Source organism: Ornithorhynchus anatinus, chromosome 1, assembly GCF_004115215.2.
Source record: "Ornithorhynchus anatinus isolate Pmale09 chromosome 1, mOrnAna1.pri.v4, whole genome shotgun sequence".
Lineage (NCBI taxonomy): Eukaryota > Metazoa > Chordata > Mammalia > Monotremata > Ornithorhynchidae > Ornithorhynchus > Ornithorhynchus anatinus.
Window position 1 is genome coordinate 96,228,667 of NC_041728.1, and position 9,011 is coordinate 96,237,677.

A 9,011-nucleotide genomic window follows, 5' to 3' on the forward strand; every position below is an offset into this window, starting at 1 on the left:
CCAGACTCAGGAGGCATGAAAATCTAAGTGTAGGACTCCACTGAGTCCACCTGGCACAAAAAACCCTCAACTGGTCTGGGACTTATGCCCTATTCTCTAATGCCCTCTGCCCACAAGATAAGGCCCACCACACTCAGAGTCATGGGAAACAACCAAAAACCTGGGAGTCAGGAGGACCTGGCTTCTAATCCTGGGTCAGTCACTTGTCTGCTATGTGACCTTGGGCAACTCACTTAACTACTCTGTGCTTCAGTTACCTCATCTGTAAAATGGGGATTAAAACTATTATCCCCGTGTGCGACAGGGACTATGTGTCCAACCTGATTGCCTTGTATCTAGACCAGCACTTAGTACAGTGCCTGGCACAGACTAAGTGCTTAACAAATACGATTTTTAAAAAAAGAGAGTGTGCTGGAGCTCTGCCATTTGGTCTAAGGGGAAGGGTGAGTCTAAGGGGAAGGTTAGAGAAGCAGCATGTCAAAATGGATAAAGCTCCTTCTGGGAGCCAGAAGGACGTGGGTTCTAATCCCGGCTCTGCCACTTGTCTGCTGTGTGACCTTGGCAAGTCACTTCACTGCTCTGTGCCTCAGTTACCTCATCTGTGAAATGGGGATTAAGTCTAGGAGCCCTACAGGGGACAGGAACTGTGCCCAACCTGAAAACTTTGTATCTACCCCAGAGCTTAAAACAGTGCTTGGCAAATAGTAAGCACTTAACAAATGCCATCATTATTATTATTATCATTAACCAAAAAATCACCCAGGAAGACTTGCTTGGTAGATGGGCTTACAGGAATACTGGAGATAGCTGGCTCCTGTGAATGGTAAAGACCTAAGCAAAAAACCTTTTGGTTTATAGTGCAGCCGCACAGCATCAGCACCCATAAAATGAGTTTTGGATGGAAAATTATTGCATGTCATTTCCCCTCCATAAATCTGCATCACCATGGAAGGCAAGAGCTAAGGTCTGGATCACCACATTTCATTTGATGAACACAGCCGGGGGAAATGCCCACCACAGAGGAGGGATGCTGCCAAGTTGGCAGAGAGGACATTTTGCTGAAACGGAGAATTTTTGCTGAGTTTTTCCCCCTGCCTGGAAGCTGGTTTTCCTCATTGCACGAGAAGGGACCTCTTATAGACTGTAAGCACCTTGAGTCAGTTTTTGAGAGCAGGGAATTTGGGTCATAGTGATGTTGTGCTACATCCCCTGAATTGCCTTCTGCATCATCTAAGCACTAGACTGTAAGCTCTTTGGTAGGCAGGGATTGTGCTAACCAACAATATTGCAATGTACTTTCCCAAGTGCTTAGTACAGTGCTCTACATGCAGTAAGTGCTCAATAAATACCATTGATCGATTGACCCCTGACTGCACACTCACTTGCATCCAGTGCCCCAGCAGAAACGAGACTGGCAAGGATGAGGGAGTACAAATGGTGCTGCTCTGATAATTCACTATTTTTCATAGACTCTCAGTCAAGAAGTCTTTCCGACTGGACCAACTCTCGTCTGTGTGCCTATGTTCCCCAGAGGCCTTCCAAATCTGGTCTTCCCAGGAAAGATTGTCTCTCATTCCTTAAGTTCAGTCTCTGCACATTATAAATAACAGCAACCTCAGTAACCACAACAGTAGTTTAGATCTGAGTTTAGAAGGCAGTTTTTTTGAACACCCATCTCATAATCAGGACAACATTTTTGTCTCAGCAATAAATGACTATAATATAGTTGACTAAGGTGGTATTTTTATATATAGAAAGAGGGCAGATTAATATGAGACATAGCATAATAATGATAATGAATCAATACATTCCAAAATTAGGATAATAGAAAGGGTGACTCAGGACTTTAATTGGTAAAAACAAACTGGAGAAGCATTATTTATACTAATGTCTGTCTCCCCCTCTAGACTGTAAGAGTGTTGTGGACAAGGAATGTGTCTGTTTATTGTTATATTGTACTCTCCTAAGTACTTAGTACAGTGCTCTGCCTACAGTAAGTGTTCAATAAATACTATTGAATGAATGAATGAACATCCTCTGTTCTCCTTTCCCTACTACTATGTGATAAGTGAATGAGCCTCTTCTCTGAGCTCCTCCAAGGCTTTTCCAGCTCTGAGGACCCTGAAATTCCTTCTGGAGTCAGTCCTGCAAGTCACTGCTACCCTGGGAAAGGATTACTGCTGAGCATCACCTGGTCACTGGATGATATTTTCAGGCTGGCAATTTCTCCCGTAACTAGAAAGCCCCTCTGTTTTGAAGCGCTAAATTAAGGGTTGTGTTTCCATATAATGTCCTTTTTATCAGTTCTCAACAGATAATCCATGAAATGTAATGATTGTCTAAATAATTTAAATATTGCTGGGATGGACCCATCAGGCCCCTAAGCACCCCAGCCACTCAGTAAATCAGTAGCCCTGTTTATACATTATTTATTTTCATTTGAGTGCAGTATTGTTAAATAAGCAGATCCCTGGTCAAGGGCAGTGTTAAACAGAAATGTTGTATTCAGCTGGCTTCAGTGTAGCCCCAGTAGACAGACTTCTTCCCAAATTAAAAGCATAATGTGGGACTATCTTTCTTCAATCAATCAGTAAATCAATGGCATTATTTATTGAGATCTTTCTATGGGCTGGTCACTGTAATAAGCATTTAGGAGAGTACAATACAATAGAGTTGGGAGACGTGTTCCCTGCCAGTAAGGAGCTGATTCTTCATTCTAAGCCTGCTCTGACTGGACATTCCCAATGAGTCTAGTTGCCTAGATCCTGTGGAATTCCCTGATTGGATGATGGCTGTGACTTTGCTGTTTGGATCTCTTTCTCTAACAAGTCACAGGTTCACCAACCAGCAGGCCTGAGTGGATGATGACTGTGACCTCGCTGTCTCCCGCCCAGGCTGATGGAGTATCAGTCTGTTGCTTCATAATAACCCCTCATCTCCACAAGGAAATTTAACCCAAACTCTGGAAGCATGAACCATAATAGCTCTGAATGGATTGAATGGGCACACTACACCAGTCTATCAAACATAGACTAATCTCCCCCGATTAGACTGTAAGCCCGTCAAACGGCAGGGACTGTCTCTATCTGTTGCCGACTTGTTCATCCCAAGCGCTTAGTACAGTGCTCTGCACATAGTAAGCGCTCAATAAATACTATTGAATGAATGAATGAATGAAACATGTGTTACTTAGAAAAGGATTAGCAGGTTTTTGGTTTGCACCACAATCTGTCTAAAAGAAGATGATGTTCAACACTCCAAATAACACCGCCTTAATCAAAGTTTATTTGTAGATTAATAATGTTCAAAAAATTAGTGATCATCATCTCTAAAAATCGCCGAATGGCTCAGATGGACTAGTTCAGGCAATGGAAAATCTTGTAACTGAGGAGGGAAAGGTGTGATGAAGTCTGAGGCCTCGAAAAGGGGACGGAAGCTGTCTAATCTATCTCCTATTGTTTGAAACACACTAGTGATAGAATCACACTAGTAATAGTAAAAATCAGTATCATTTGTTTGGAGAGGACAAAGAGGCCCCCAGGCTTTCTATTCCATTCAAGAGAAAGATTTTGGTTCAGCTTCACAGGAAAGCTAGCAACCTCCATCACAGAATGTGATGAAATGTCCATTCTTTGTTCTTCAAGGTGAAGCCACTGATGGTGAAGCTTTTCTCTCCTTGTCCATATACGAAAAGGACAGATTCACGCCCAGAGATCAGTCTTTGCTAGGCCAGGTTACGTTTTCTTGTTTGCAGCACCTGGCACTAGACTATGAGCTTGTTGTAGGCAGGGAACACGTCTACCAACTCTTTTGTATTGTACTCTTCCAGGTGCTTGTATTGTACTCTTCCAGGCGCTTAGTACAGTGCTCTGCACCCAGTAAATGACTGATTGATTGGCACTGTTTTCACCTTGACCATTTAGCCTCACCATCCTCTTAGAGCACCTGCTAAAAAACAAACAGCTGTTCCTCCTTTAGTCACAGAGGGCTATATTGGCCTTTCTGCCACAGTTGTCTTCCAGAATTGTGACAATGACTAAATTTTAGGCCATGCTTCCAGATAATTCCTGTTTTATCAGCACTTTACAAGATAATCCTAGAAGTAATTGCGTTCCAAGGCCTCCTTGTTGCTACTCTTTTCCTGTCATTTGGTGTTGACTGTAGTCAGTAAGTGACAGCAATGAAATCATAGATGAAACAATTTACCTTCTCTTGTTGGTCCAGTTCTCAAAGCCAAACAGAAGATTTGACTATTTTTATACCCTGCCATTCCCCCTATCTGTAATTTACTGTTTGTCTCTCCGTCTAGACCATAAACTCTTTGTGGGGAGGGATTATGGTTACCACTTCTATTATTATACTCCCCTAAGCACTTTGTTTAGTTCTATGCATAAAGTAAGTGTTCGATAAATACCATCGATTGATTGATTGATGCCACAAGAACTTTGCATCTCTTTAATTTGGCATGAAGGTTACTTTGCCAGATTCTGGCAATCACCCTTCTTGATTTTGTTTTCTTCTATTTCCTCTATCCAGGCATCACTGTACAGTGCAGTGCCTATGTAGAAGAATTCGGGGACAACGTTTAATTCTGCATTGCAATAGAGTAATGCTATATTAAGCACCCACTGAGTGGAATGCACTATACTAAGAGTTGAGACAGTACAAAACAAGCAAGTGACACATTTCCTGCCCACAAGGAACTTATGCTTTAATGGGGGAGACAGACAAAACAGTATTTACAAGCAGAGTAATGGAAATAAATGTGTAACATGACTATTCATCTGTTCTTCCTCTGGTCGACCCGTTGCCATGGTTACAGCACCAGGCACCTTTAAGGCCAGTATTTTTGTTTTCAGTGCCGTGTGGTTCATGTATCAGTCTCCATGACTCATAAGCAATGACCATGTATGGACCTGGGAGAGGAGCTCAAAGGCTCTGGAGCAGGTGTAACAGAGGTGGGGGTGGTCAGAGAATAGCTATAAGAATAAGAATAATGATGGTCTTTGTTAAGCTCTTACTATGTGCCAGGCACTGTACTAAGCACCAGGGTGGACACAAGCGAATTGGGTTGGACACAGTCTCTGTATCACTTGGGGCTCATAGTCTCAATCTCCATGAGGCAACTGAGGCCCAGAGAAGTGAAGTGACTCATGCAAGGTCATACAGCAGACAAGTGGCAGAGCTGGAATTAGAGCCCATGACCTTCTGACTTCCCTGCTCATGCTCTATCCACTATGCCATGCTGCTTCTATAAGTATGCTGCTAGAAGTACAGGAGTACCTCTGCAAAATGGAGCATATGACACCATCATATTACTCTGTATCCTCAGCATCATACAAGTGCCATTAATACACAGTATACTCAATAACTGTGAATGGGTACCCTAGTAGTGTGGCCCACCACCTCCTCAGTTTTCTTCAGGCCTGTGTTGAGTCACATACTCATCTATGTGACTTCTCTTATATATTTTCCTCTGCACCACAGTCATCGTAAATCACCATTCCTGAAAGACTGCCTCATAAGCTTAAGATCTGACTGTGAGCCCCAGGTAGGGTAGGGATCGGGTCTCAACTGATTACACTGAATCTACTCTAGCTCTTAATACAGTGCCTGTCACTCAGACATAGCTGAACAAATGATATCATTATGCTCTCGGACTGTTGAGTTGGAGGTGCTTCCCAGAGGAATGGAAATATAATTGGACACCGGGTCCCAGACTCCTTGTTACATCTTGAATCAAGCTGGCATAGAGTAGGTTGAACAAGACTGGACATAGTTCACTGCCCTCTGTATAAAGCTCGGTATAAAAAATGAGCTAATGGAAAAGTAATCAAGAATGGATTATGTGATAACCCATGCCTGTATTTGCACAGACAAAATGTGCAAGTGTGCAAGAGAATCTCTCTCAAAGACATGCAAACGCATGGATTCAGCAGTGCATCTTGGTGAAAAGTGCACCATTTGCCCCCTGACACCATGGGCAAGTCACTTAACTTCTCTGTGTCTCAGTTTCCTCATCTGTAAAATGGCAAGTACCCTGGCTGGATTAGTGTGTCAGCCTTCTCTCTGTTCTCCTTTCCTCCTGTCTCTCCCCGCTCCACTCTATTCTTCATTCCACTGCCTGGCTCATCTTCCTGCAGAAACGTTCTGGGCATGTCACTCTCCTTCTTAAAAACCTCCAGTGGTTGCCTATCAACCTCCGCACGAAACAAAAACTTCTCACTCTAGGCTTCAAGGCTCTCCATCATCTTGCCCCCTCTTACCTCTCCTCCCTTCTCTCTTCCTACTGCCCACCCTGCACGCTCCGCTCCTCTGCCGCCCACCTCCTCACCGTCCCCCGTTCTCGCCCGTCCCACCATCGACCTCGGAGCCATATTCTCTCGCTGTCCTGGAACACCCTCCCTCCTCACCTCCACCAAACTAATTCTCTTCCCCTCTTCAAAGCCCTACTGAGAGCTCACCTCCTCCAAGAGGCCTTCCCAGACTGAGCTTCCCCTTTCCCTCTGCTCCCTCTGCTCCACCTCTACCCCCCCTTCACCTCCCCTCAGCTAAGCCTTCTTTTCCCCCCTTTCCCTCTGCTCCTCCCACTCTCCCTTCCCCTCCCCTCAGCACTGTGCTTGTCCGCTCAATTGTATATATTTTCATTACCCGATTTATTTTGTTAATGAGACGTACATCACCTTGATTCTATTTATTGCTATTGTTTTATTGAGCTGTTCATCCCCTTGATTCTATTTATTGCTATTGTTTTTGTCTGTCTGTCTCCCCCGATTAGACTGTAAACCCGTCAATGGGCAGGGACTGTCTCTATCTGTTGCCGATTTGTACATTCCAAGCACTTAGTACAGTGCTCTGCACATAGTTAACACTCAATAAATACTATTGAATATAAAATGTCCCCTCTCAGAATCGCACCTGGAGAGTTTTCAGTCCTCTACCAGTCTTGACTAGGAGAGGGATAGTCAAACAGAGGCCTCTCCATTCCATTCCTAGTTTGGGAAGTGACTAGTGAGTGAAAGACAATCTGCTACAAGTTAAAACTCACTTATGTTGGGTAGCAGCAGCATGGGAGAGGGTCGAGGGCAGAAACTCAAGTTTACTGCATGGAATTAGGTAAAGGTAAATCACTTCTGTATTTTGACCAAGAAAACTCTATGGGTATACTACCGGCAACACTAACGGAACGATTGCATATGGAGGTGGGACATTCTGGGAGAGAATATGTCTATGGAGTCGCTATGGGTCAGAGATGATTTGACAGCATAAGACACTACAAGACACATAAAATGGGAGGTACATGCCTGTTCTCCATGCTACTTGGACTGCAAGCCCCATGAAGGACAGGGACTATGTCTGACCTGATTAATCTGTATCTCCAACTATTCTTGGTATGCAATAAGCACTTAACACATAGCATCATCATTATGAGAAGCAGTGGGGCTCGGTGGAAAGAGCACGGGCTTGAAAGTCAGAGGTTGTGGGTTCAAATCCCAGCCCTGCTGCTTGTCATTTGTGTGACTTCAGGCAAGTCACTTAACTTCTCTGTGCCTCAGTTCCCTCATTTGTAAAATGGGGATGAAGATTGTGAGCCCCACGTGGGACAATCTGATCACCTTGTATCCTTCCCAGTGTTTAGAAAGTGTTTTGCACATAGTAAGCACTTAAATGCCATTATTATTATTATTACTGTCAGCAGCATAGTCTCTGAATGGAAAGACTTAAACTGCCACTTAGATTGTAAACCTCATGTGGGACAGGGACTGTGTCTGATCTGGTTATCTTGTAACCACCTCAACACTGATCCTTTACAAATTCCAATATTATTTTCAGTAGTAGTAATAGTATTTACAGCTTAACTAATGGAGGAATTATGGTCCTAGGTTTCCTGCAACATAATCATTATTTTACATTATTCTTATCTGAAGTAATGAAATTGCATGGAGCTGTATAAATTTCAGTCAGTAATATAGCAAATATATCTTTATAAGAAATACTGTTTTGATCATGATTTTAAAAGTTTGAAGTGGTGAACTTAGAGACTGCGGTCAGCTTTCTTGCCTTCCTCTGAGTAGCCTTATGGTGGAGGAGAATTGACTCCCCACTGGAAATGAGAAGTAGCATGGCCTAGTGATAGAGCATGGACCTGGGTGTCAGAAGGACCTGGGTTCTAAACCTTGATCTCGGATCTGCCACTTTTCTACTGTGTGACCTTGGGCTAGTCACTTTACTTCTCTGTGCCTCAGGTACTCCTCTATAAAATGGGGGTTAAGACTGTGAGCCTCAAGGATAGTGTCCAACCTGATTAGCTTGTATCTACCCCAGAGCTTAGTGCTTGGCACATAATAAGTGCTTAACTAATAACTTAGTTAAAAAGTGAGAAGACAATCTCTCTGCTCTACCATAATCCTGGAGTGGGGGTATGGCAGGGGCTGACCAGCAGCTAGGATGTCTACCTTCCCAGAGTGCTGGGATATCTGTCAAACAGTCCCCTAGGCAGGTCTCCTCTGTGCCGCTCTCTCTTTTTTTTTTTAAATGACATTTGTTAAGCACTTACTATGTGACAGGCACTGTACTAAGCACTGGGGTAGATACAAGCAAGGCAGGTTGGACCCAATTCATGTCCCACATGGGGCTCACACTCTTCATCCCCCTTTTTACAGATGAGGTAACTGAGGCACAGAGAAGTGAAGTGACTTGCCTAAGGTCACACTGTAGACAAGAGGCAGAGCTGGAATTAGAACCCACATCCTTCTGACTCCAAGGCCCATGCTCTATCCACTAGGCAAGACTACTCCCAACACCCCCATTCCTCCGGCTATTAGACCCCAGCACTGGCACAAATGCAAAGGAGAAATATGAGCAGCTGCCAGGTATCCAGAGATGGTAAAGACCAGGGGAAAATGGAGAATAGAGACAGTGATGAAAACCCTGCAAAACCTCCAAGTCAATCAATCTACGGTATTTATTGAGCAGAATTTATTCTGTGAAGAATTCTACCACAAATACTC

General features: G+C 43.7%; 1 non-coding gene across 1 annotated transcript; it reads left to right on the forward strand.

The window, feature by feature from the left end:
- Positions 1-6,900: 6,900 nt before the first annotated feature.
- Positions 6,901-7,038, forward strand: LOC114815719. The gene has a single exon (XR_003763526.1). It is a non-coding gene; the product is annotated as a small nucleolar RNA SNORA7 (small nucleolar RNA).
- The last annotated feature ends 1,973 nt before the right edge of the window (positions 7,039-9,011 follow it).